This window comes from Rattus norvegicus (genome assembly GCF_036323735.1).
Source record: "Rattus norvegicus strain BN/NHsdMcwi chromosome Y unlocalized genomic scaffold, GRCr8 chrY_unlocalized_1, whole genome shotgun sequence".
NCBI lineage: Eukaryota > Metazoa > Chordata > Mammalia > Rodentia > Muridae > Rattus > Rattus norvegicus.
This window is the reverse complement of record NW_026947367.1, coordinates 1,458,292-1,470,000: the sequence shown is the minus strand read 5'-3', so window position 1 is coordinate 1,470,000 and position 11,709 is coordinate 1,458,292. Positions and strand designations below refer to the sequence as shown.

Below are 11,709 nucleotides of genomic sequence, written 5' to 3'. Positions count from 1 at the left end.
TTCATAGCAGCCTTATTTATACTTTCCAGAAGCTGGAAAGAACCCAGATGCCCTTTAACAGAGGAATGGATAAAGAAAATGTGGTACATCTACACAATGGAATGTTACACAGCTATCAAAAACAATGCCTTCATGAAATTCATAGGCAATTTGATTGAACTGCAAAATATCCTGAGTGACGTAACCCAATCACAGAAAAACACACATGGTGTGCACTCATTGATAAGTGTCTATTAACCCAAATGCATGAAATATCCTAGATGCAAAGAACACGTGATACTCAAGACGGATGATCAAAATGCGAATGCTTCACTCCTTCTTTAAAAGTGGAACCAGAATACACTTGGCATGGAATAGGAAGGCAAAGATCAAATGAGTGGCAGAAGGAACACCCATTCAGAGCCTGCCCCACATGGGGCCTATACATATACAGTCACCCAATTAGAAAAGATCGATGAAGCAAAGAAATTCAGACTGACAGTTACCACATGTAAATCTCTCCTGAGAGTCACAGTCAGAATACAGCAAATACATAGGTGAATGCCAGCAGCAAACCAATGATCTGAGAAAGGGAACTGCATTGTAAGAATCACAAAAAGGACTGGATGACCCTGAAGGGGCTTGAGACCCCATATAAACAACAATACCAACCAACCAGTGCTTCCAGGGAGTAAGCCACTACCCAAAACTATACATGGACTGACCCTGGACTCTGACCTCATAGGCATCTATGAATATCCTAGTAAGAGCACCAGTGGAAGGGGAAGCCCTGGGTCCTGCTAAGACTGAATCCCCAGTGAACGTGATTGTTGGGGGGCTGGAGGTAATGGGGGGAGGATGGGAAGGGGATCACCCATATAGAATTGGTTATACAATGGACACCTTTACATACTACATCTCCCTAAAGTTAGAAACTACTTCTTGCTTCATTAGTGTATACATGCTGTAAATGTAGAAGGTCAGGCACTGGGCATACAGAGAAAAGATCTAGGAACATGGGGTGAAGTAGATTCTTCTGGACAATCATTTTATTCCCAATTCCATTCCTCTGACATACAATTCAATTTCCTAGGTTTTCTATGTTTTCCACAAGCCAGTATTTTTTCTACAGACCTTAATTGAATGAATTTCACATTACATTTTCTTATTTTACATTCCTTGATAGGGGACTTTATAAATATATTCCTGAATGTGTACTCAAAACTTCTGTTTTCCAATTCCAATTTTTTAAATGATTTTTTCAACAAAGGGGACTCAGCTATACAGTATAATAATTTAAATATTATGTACCTACTTCAAAGAATAAACTCCCTAAACCTTAATTTATCCAAAAATTACCAGAAATCAGTAATGCAAAAAACACCATGGAGTATAGAATGCAGTTCTCTAGTCCCATTAGATATCAGTTCTCACATATCTACCTTCCTGTGTTCCCAGTCCCAGACTTGAGGGTTATGGATGTTCTACCATGATTATTTCTACAGGCCAAACAATATTCAGAAGGATCGGCAGTGAGAGGAATGGCTTTAGGTCCACTAAAACCTCAATACCAATATGTTCATATGAAAAGGAGGGAGTCTATTGGTCATATTCATTTGTGGATTATAAAATCTTGACCTAGTTGTGCAGAATCCATTTTAAAATTGCACCTAACCAGCTGTATGAGCCAACAAATGTATATTTACTAGCCACGAAAACTAGATAATGTTGATAAAGCTAAGCAATGCATTCTGCAAGGAAGCTGATATAGATCTTCCCTGAGAGACACAGGAAGAACCTGTCAAGCAGAGAAGTGAATGCAAGTGGCAAACCAGTGAACTGAAAACAGACCTCTTGTTGGTATATTTTGAGAAAGAATTAAAGGAGCTGAAGTGGTTTTCAACCCCATAAGAACAACAATGCCAATGAACCAGAGCTTTCTGGGTCTAAACCAATATTCAAAGACTAAATGGACAGACCTATGGCTCCAACTGGATATGTAGCAAAGGATGGCTTTTTTGTGCTTCAACAGGAGAAGCCCTTCATCCTCCCTGGGTTTGACTCCCAGTTCAAGGGAATGTCAAGGAGCAGTAAGGGACATTGTAGAAATGGGGAGAGGGACAGTTTAGGGATCTTATGGGCCGGAAATTGGGGAGGAAATAACATTTGAATTGTAAATATAGAATTATCCAATTGAAAAAAGGAATAAAATTTGCTAAAAAAATAAAAGAAACTAAAGTAAAGAAATCTGCCACCTAATCACACCTACTGATTCAGAAATCTAAAAGGTCACTGTCAAGGAATGGAACTCAGATTATTACTAGTGAAAAGACTGAGATGATGAAGTCTCAACTAGAAACAATTCTATCTCCCAGATATCAGTGTCAGACACAAACTGCAAAATAAGACCAATTTTTCCCTAAGTTTCAAACCACAGATGAAAATCACCACGTGATTCAGGTAGTCTCTTTACTCTCCTTAAAACAAACTTAAGCACCTTCTATTGTTGTTGTAAAAATTAATAAAAATAAAAAATAAAAAATAAAAATGAAACAGTAAATGTTTTTCTCTGGTTGGTTTACCCTGCTTGGGTTCCACACCTCAGTGCCCCAGATATCTGCTGGATATCTTGGCAGAAACACAGCCCAGCCACACACTTTCTTACAGTGAGACTCTTACATATAAAAACACACCACACAATAATCTTATTTCCAATTGGTAAGATATAATTGCCCACTTAAACATACAAAGCCCGGTACCATCTATCCCTTGCACCTTATATTTACCAAGTCTCCAGCTTCTCCCACAACGACTCCTTGCTTCTCCTCTCTCTCTCTCTTTCTTTACTCACTCTCCCAAATATATCAACCCTTTCATGCTTTAGTTTCTCTTCCTCTTACAAAGACTCCTAGCTTCTCCCCTCTCTCCATCTCCTGTCAATTCTAACTCTTCTCAGTTCCCCATCCTGTCCCTAAACCGTTCCCTTCTCCTCCTAGCTTCCTTCTCCTCCCCTATCTCCATCTCCTGTCTCTTCTAACTCTTCTCAGTTCCCCATCCTATCTCTAAACCATTCCCTTCTCCTCCTTGCTTCCTTCTCCTCCCTTCACACTCCCAACTGTTCCATCCTCTCCCCCTCCTGCTCAGGTTCCACTGGCTCAACTGTCAGCAACTGTTCTCTCTAACCCTATTCTCTGAATCTAATCCCCCTCTTGCTCCTGACTTTTCCCTCTGTCCAAATCTCACACTCTTGCCTTTATTTAACAAATTCAGAAAATTTCAAGGCAAACCACAACATTCTATCAATTCTAAAATCAATATGCAACTTAAAACTCAGGGCTTTAGCCCAAAATATATCCATCACTTAAGCTCTCTACCCGGAGCCACAGATTTTTCTTTAACCTTAATAACTTCTACAATATATGTCTGCATTCACTGTGCCTGCTGTTACAGACATTTATCACAACTCTCAACTTGGTGGTAGTGACTAATTTTTCCTTATCTAAGTTCTGAAGCTTTTATGAAAATCCCCCCTGTTTCAGGAAATGTCCCTACACTCTTCTTTCTAAAACCAAATTTTATCACTTTTTAATAATACTTTTAATAATGAAGTACCTTGTGTAGCTAGGATTTAATCCCAAAATTCACTTGGAGCCCACCTTAAAAAGAATATGAGTATCCTGAAAAACTTTCTAAACAACTTTCTTTAAAAAGCAGCTTTAATCTCTTAACTCTCTGAGCTGCCCTTACTTATCACAGAGCAGCGGACCTACAGCCTGTCAGTACAGGCTGCTTCGCTTTTTCATTGTTTGAATTCCTGGCCTTAAGTTATCACATGCCTTAACATAGAGCCTGTGTCCTCTTACTTAGAAAATAAAACTTTTCAGTAAACTCTAAGGATTGCTATTGGATTCTTGATCATCACCTTGGTTCATGATCTGTTGTAAAAAGAGAAAAGAAAAAAGTAATGTTGCCTTTTACCCCGCTAGCACTGGCACCATATTGTCCCATGATATCTGGTAGATATCTTTGGGAAAACACATTCCCACTCCTTGGCTGCCCAGTGTCTCTTGCTGCCACACACTTTCCTATCCTCAAACCCTCATGTAAAAGAACACACAACACAATAATTTTGACCCAATTAATAAGATATAATTGCCCACTTAAACAAACAAAGCACTTTACCATCTATCCCTTAGGAATTAATACCAACCTGTAAATACAGAGAGCAGAATCTTGACTTCACCTTCAATGGCTTCTCACCCTCTCCTCTTCCTGTCTCTCCCTTTTCCTCTAGTCTCCTCCTCTCCTTTCAAACATCTCTCCCACCCATCCTTCCTTCTCCTCTAATGACAGGATTCCTTCTATCCTGTTCCTGCCCCCCACATGTACTTTACAAATTCAATGGGAGGTGGTTCTTGTGAAGTCACCTGAGTTCTGAGTACAAGACTAGGCAACTATCCTTGGGCCAGTGGATTTAGCATCAAAATACAGATAACTTCAGGGCAAACCACAACAAGTAGCTTTGATATCCTAGTGAAATCTTTCAAGCCGTTAAAAATTGCAAATGTGAACATGTACTAATTTTCTTCTCCTGCTTGATGGTGAAAAAAGTGGTACCCAACACTGTATGAGACCTAGTATTACATAATACACGTAGAGAAAACAAATTACTCCCAAGGCCAACGTAACTTCATAAGTAAGCAATTTGTTATAAAATAACAAAGAACAAACAAAGTACTTTTTTCAGTTGGTTTCCCTTCACTGTAGGCAGCAATTTGAATTTCTAGAGCAATGGTTAAGTATTGTATTATTTATCATTAAAAGTACCCTCATAAGAATCTTAAAAAAAAAAAGAAATCTAAACATCTGTATAAAAACGTCATATCTGCTTTAAATGATCAGAATATACGTCTGTGATTGGAAATCCTTATTAAATCTTATCAGGAAGCTGAGGGTAAAACTGGGTCAGAAATCAGTCATCAACAGTCCAGCTTCTGTGACAGTCACACCATTACCTGTACCACCATTGTTCTTGATCCCTGACCTTAAAAGGTCCCAGCCTTTCCGAACTTCAAATTGTTCCATATATATATATATATATATATATATATATATATATATATATATATATATATATATATATATATATATATATATATATGTATGTATATATGTATATATATATATGTATATATATGTATATATATATATATTTTACATCAGAGACAGTAGTGAAAACATCTTAGCCAGCTTCACGAACACTTTTATTTTCCCAAAAGCTTTTTAAGGGTTGTGGTCGTCTCTGACCATTGTACATTTCTTCAGGCAATGATGGAAGCACTGATCTGCCCCAGAGGCAATCCCTAAATGACCTTGACCACTGTTATTGCCAATACCAATGGTGCTGCCTTGTGAGTGGTGGGAATCTCCATGAGGATTTCCATGCACTTCTTAGATTAAGAGAGATATGAGTGGTATAACCGAGCAACACTCTGCATGAAGTCCTCGTTGGGTTCATGACTCACCAATGCCCAATGAGACTGTGCTGAAGAGTGGGCCATAACCCAGGAGTTCTAAATCTCTATGCCATTTCTCCTTCTCAGGTCTTGGCCATACTCCATGTTAGAACCAAATTTGAACCATTCTTTTACCATGGATAGAATTTCAAATACTCTACTGATAGTGGGCATCCTTACATTGTCCTTGACTTTAATGGAATTGCTTTATGTTTCTCTCCATTTAGGTTGATGTTGGGTACCGACTTGCAGCTCATTGCTTCTATTATGTTTCTGCATAGGACTGGTATCCCTGCTCGCTCTTATCCTTTTAACATGAAAAGGGTTTCGAATATTTTTGCAAGCCTTTTCAGCATCTAATCAGATTATCATGTGATTTTTTTCTTTTATTTTCATTAGGTAGTGCATTATATTGATGGATTTTCAGAAATTGAACCATCCCTGCCTCCCACTAGAAATTAATAATTGCACAGCATAACCTACAGAAGTGTTCTCATATTCACACACATACTCTAACAGCTCCTCCAAAAAACAAAAACAAAACATGTTAACAAAAAAAGCCATGCACCCTACAGAACATATCTAATACTCACATACACACTCAAACATCCCAATCGAAAAAACAAAAACCAAAAACATGAAATCAAAAAAAAAATAACCATGCTTCGACAACATCAAAATAGAATGAACTAAATATCACTTATCATTAATGCCTTTAAGCATTAATGGCCTCTACTCAATAGTAAAAGAACACAGGCTATCACAATGGATTTAAAAACAGGATCTATCCTTCTGTTGCACTCAAGAAACACAATCCAGCAACTGAGATAGACACAACCTCATACAAAGGTGTTTGAAAAGCTTTTCCAAGCAAATAGACACAAGAAACAAATGGCGTAGATATTCTAACATCCAGCAAATCAGACATGCAACCAAAAGTAATCAATAGAGTTGGGGAAGGACAATTCATATGCATCAGAAGAAAAATCCACCAAAATGCCATCTCGATTCTAGATGTCTATATGCCAAAGACAAAGGCAGCAATATTGCTGAAGCTTAAATATCAAATCGAACCTCACAAATGAGTAGTAGGGAATATCAATGTCCTACTCTTACCAAGGGCAGGCCATTGAGACAGAAATTAAAAAAAAAATGATGTAACTAACACGGGGTTCAATTAAGTTGACCTCACTGATATCTACATAATAATTCACCTGAATACAAAAGTAAACACTCTCCTTTCAGTACCTCATGGAACCTTATCCTAAACTGACCATGTTCTCACACTCTAAAAAAGCCACAAGTGATACAGAAAGACTGTGCTAACCATTGTATTTTCTCAGATGACAATAGATTAAAACTGGACTTCAACAATAAGAAAAAGTGTATAAACTCATTGAAATTCAATAACTCGCAACTGAAGAGCCATCCGTTCAGAGAAGACATAAAAAAAAGCATTCCTAGAATTCAAAGAAAATGAAGGCACAGCTTCTCCAAACTTAAGGGAAATAAGGAAAGCATTGCTAAGAGGAAAATGCATATGCAGCACAAGGGGCTTTCATAAAGAAACAGAGAGAACCAACACTAGCAACTTCCCAGCACACCCTAAGTCTCTAAAATAAAAAGAAGCAAATACATATTAAAGGAGGAGACAGCAAGAAATAATCAGACTCGGGGTGAAAGTGGTACATCAGAAACAAAGAATACAAAGATCAACAAAAAAAAAATAGCTGGTTCCTTGGGAACATCAACAAGACAGACAAACCCTAAGACAGATAATGTATTAGGAGGAGAAATAGCATCCAAATCAGAAATGATCAGGGAGCCACATCCATGGACACTGATGAAAGTCACAAAATCCTTAGGTCTCACTTCAGAAACCTGGTGGTTACACAAATTGAAGCTCTGAATGAAATGGATGATTTTGTAGATGGATAACACTGACCACATGTAAACTGAGGTAAGATAAACTATGTAAATAGCTCTACAACACCTAAAGAGACAAAAGAGTAATTAAAAGTTTCCCCACTGAAAGAGCCACAAGGCCAGATTGTTTGAGCACAGAGTCCTACCAGATTTTCAAAGAATTCTCAACATACTCCAAAAAACAGAAACAGGAGGAAAATTGCCAAACTTATTCCTTGACAGCACAGTCACCCTGACACCTAAATCACAAAAGGACTTAACACAGCAAGAATTTCAGACGAACTTCCCTTAAGAACATAGGTGGAAAAAATACTAGGTAAAATTATAGAAAACAAAATCCAAGGACACATGAATATTCCATCCAGTGCCATCTAGTAGGCTTCCTCCTGTAGCTGCAGGAGTGGTTCAGTCTATGAAAATCGATCAAAGTGATTCACCATATAAGCAAACTGAAGTGTAAAAAATTCTGCCCTCAGCATTTCACATTAACTTGTGAGCTACACATGGAGTTAAACTTTGTTTAAGTTGCATATAAACCAATATATATATATATATATATATATATATATATATATATATATATATATATATATATATATACCTAGCTATACTACTCCTGGCCTTATAACTGAAAAGACCTCTGCCATACCTCAAGGACATGTGCTCCATAAGTTTCCTTACTGCTTTCTTCATAATAAGAAGGAAATAGAAATAACCCAGATGCCCCTCAACCAAAGAATGGCTACAGAAAATGTGGTTCATTTATAGTATGGAATACTATGCAGCTATGAAAATAAGTACATTGTGAGGATGTAGTCAAGTAGATGGAATGAGAAAGTATTGTTCTGAATGAGGTAATTGAGACACAAAATAACATGTACATATTCACTTAAAAGAAGGTATTAGCCATAAAGTACAGAATTCACAAGCTACGATCTACGGAACCAAAGAAGCTAAACAAGAAGAAAGGCCTAAGAAAATGCTTAAATTTCACTCAGAAAGATGAATAAAATAATGAGAGTAGGCAGATGGAAGGAAAGGATTGGGTGGTGAGAGGATGGGAAGGGAAATGGGGTTTGAGAATCATTTCTTGGGAGAGACGGGCAAGAGGGACAGAGGGCCAAGAGAATAAACTGAAATCAGTGACTGTCCAGGGTGGGTGATATCTGTATTATTTGCCTGCAATCTGGGATGTGTGAGGCTACCCCAGCATCCATGAGGGTGACTTTAGCTGAGATTCGTAGCAGTGGGGATACGGGTACTGAAATGGTCACTTTCCATAGCCACAGAGGACCCAAGGTGGAAGGATAATAACCCAAACACACTCCCAAAATTTTGACCCAGAATTTGTCCTCTCTATAAGAAACACAAGTACAGAGATGGAAGAGGAAATGAGGGAATGGCGACAAGGTAAGTGGCCGGATGTGAGACTTATCCTATGGGCAAACGGCAAACCCTGACATTATTAATGGTCCTTTCTTATTTTTGCAGACAGGAGGGTAGCATTATTGTCCTCTGCAAGACTCAACGGAGCAGCCGACTGACACAGGTGCACAGACATACGGCCAAATATCGAATGGAGCTCAGTGAGTCTCACTGAAGGGCTGAGGGAAGGGCAGGCAGAGACAGAGGAGCACAATGATCTTCAGGTGGGGTCACTAAACACAGTCGCTTGTCTGTGGATCCTGTTCTCCTACCTGGGCTGCGTTTTCAGGACCTGGTGGGAGACGATGAATCTAGTTGAGTAGAGACTTGATGTGCCAGGGGAGAGGGTGAACCCAGAGGGGTCCTCCACTCTCTCAGATAAGAAGGGGAGAGGATAGAAGGAGGGAGTATAAATGGTAAGAGCCTGGAGGAGTGTGGTTCCAGGGCAGCATTCAGAATGCTACCTGGTGAATAGATGCAACCATTCTAGCAAGGGACTCAGGCATGACATCACTGGGAAGGGGGCGGGACATCATGGGTGTGGGACATGACATCATGGTGGTGGGGCATGACATCACGATTATCCATCAGAAGTAATTATCTGGCTAAACATTCATCACGAGTGTCAGCTCCACAGGCTCACTGAAGATCCTAAACCATAGTTGTTAGTGAAGTTATATATTGAAAAACCCAGTCAATATCTTATCTTGTGTCCTTTCACCTGTACCAAATCGTTTGATCTCTTTGTTTGACTCTTGATAACTGTTTTGGAACCTCTTGGAATGTGTTCTGAGTAGGATTAAGTCTGTTTACTTTCTCAGAACAATTAAATGGTGACACCTGGGAGACTGGCAGAGTTGTCACTGGAATTTTGACTAATAGAAAGAGACTTATAGCAGTCCCACTATAAAAGAACTTAATAACCATTGATATAATTTTAAGAATTATTGTAGGATCGTTATTAAGACTAAAGAATTCATCTACTTGTCTGTATACTAACACTATGGGACAGTACAACTTCATAGGCCTGCAGAGATGTGCTCCAAAGGTGCTATAACTCAATTATTGTTATATATGTCTAATAATAACAACAGGAATAGCATTTTAATAGCAGGAAACTTTCCCAAAATGAATCCATTACAGCCTTGCTTAATAAGGGTGTACCAGTTGTGGATTATAAAGTAATCCGATGCTGTTCATCTGAGGATGATCACCTGCCAGTTATTAGCTTGTCCAGTCATGGCTCCTGACACTTTCTTCTCAGTCCCACATAGTACCTTCTCCAAAACTGACAATATGATCCATCACAAAACAGGCCTCAACAAATACAAGAAGACTGAATTAATCCCTTGCATCCTATGAGATCACTAAACACTAAGAATGGTCTTCAATAACAACAAGAACAACCAAAGACCCACATATACATGGTAGCTCAGGAATGATTTACTCGAGGAGAACTTGTTCAAGGAAGAAATAAAGAAAAAATTAAAGACACTTTTGAATTTAATGAAAATGAAGGCATAACTTGGGAACACAAAAAAGAAATGCTAAGAGGAAAACTCATAGCTCTGAGAGCCTCCACAAAGAAACAATTGCTATGATCCACTAGTAGTTTGACAGAACACCTGAAATCTCAGAACCAATACAAATCCAAATACACCAAGAGGACTATACAGCAGGAAATAATCAAACTCCAGACTGAAATCAACCAAGTAGAAACAAAAGGAATTATATAAAGAATCAACAAAACCAGGAGCTGGTTCTTTGAAAAATCCAGAAATAGGTAAATCCTTAGTATTCAAATTAAAAATAACAAAATCAGAATTGAAATAGAGATATAACCATAGAAAATGAGAAAACTCGAAAAATTATCAGATCCTACTATAAAAGCCTATGCTTAAAAAAACGGGAAAGTAAGGAATAAATGGATAATTTTCTATTCAGATACAAGTTACCAAAGTTGAATCAGGATCAGATAAACCATCTAAATACTCCCATAACTCATAAAGTAGTAGAAGCAGTCATTAAATATCTCCCAACCAAAGATCCCAGGACTGGAAAGGTTTAGTACAGAATTCTCTCAGACCTTCACAGAATACCTAATACCAATATTCTCCAAACTATTCAACAAACTAGAAATAGAAGAAACACTACACAATTCTTTCTCTGATGCCATAGTTATGCTTATAACTAAAGCAAACAAAGACCCATCAAAAAAAGAGAATTTCAGACCAATTTATTCATGAATATCCCTGCAAATATTCTCAGTAAATTTCTTTCAAACCAAATCCAAGAACACATCAAAACAATCATCCATCATGATCAAGTAGGCTTCATTCTGGAGATACTGGGATTGTTTAATATACAGAACCTGATCACTAATCAAACTAATCCCACTATAAAAACAAATTCAAAGAAAAGAAAACAATTAATTATCTCATTAGATGCTGAGAAAGCATTTTACAGTTAAAAGTCTTGGAAATATCTTAAATTCAAGGACCATACTGAAGCACAGTAAAAGCAATATACAGCAAACCAGTAGCCAGCATCAAACTAAATGGAGAGAAATTTAATGCAATCCCACTAAAATCAGGAACTAGACAAGGACACCCACTCTTTCCCTACCTTTTCAATATAGTATTCGAAGTCCTAGCCAGAGTAATTAGACAACAAATGTAGGGAAACAGACTAATATTGCAAATGAAGTATTCAAAATGTCACTATGTGCAGATGATGTGGTAGTATATTTAATTGGCCCCAAAATTTCCACCAGTGAATTTATAAGCCTAATAAACAACTTTAGCAAAGTGGCAGGGTAAAAAATTGATTCAAACAAATCAGTACTCTACTCAAAAGAGAAATA

General features: G+C 37.9%; 1 long non-coding RNA gene across 1 annotated transcript in view; it reads left to right on the top strand.

The window, feature by feature from the left end:
- The window catches only part of LOC134484544 (uncharacterized), a 27,306-nt gene extending 17,448 nt beyond the window's left edge, over nt 1-9,858 (top strand). Inside the window, exon 3 of the long non-coding RNA XR_010061985.1 lies at nt 8,913-9,858. This is a non-coding gene — a long non-coding RNA (uncharacterized LOC134484544). The remainder of the gene's footprint in view (nt 1-8,912) is intronic.
- Nucleotides 9,859-11,709: the final 1,851 nt, after the last annotated feature.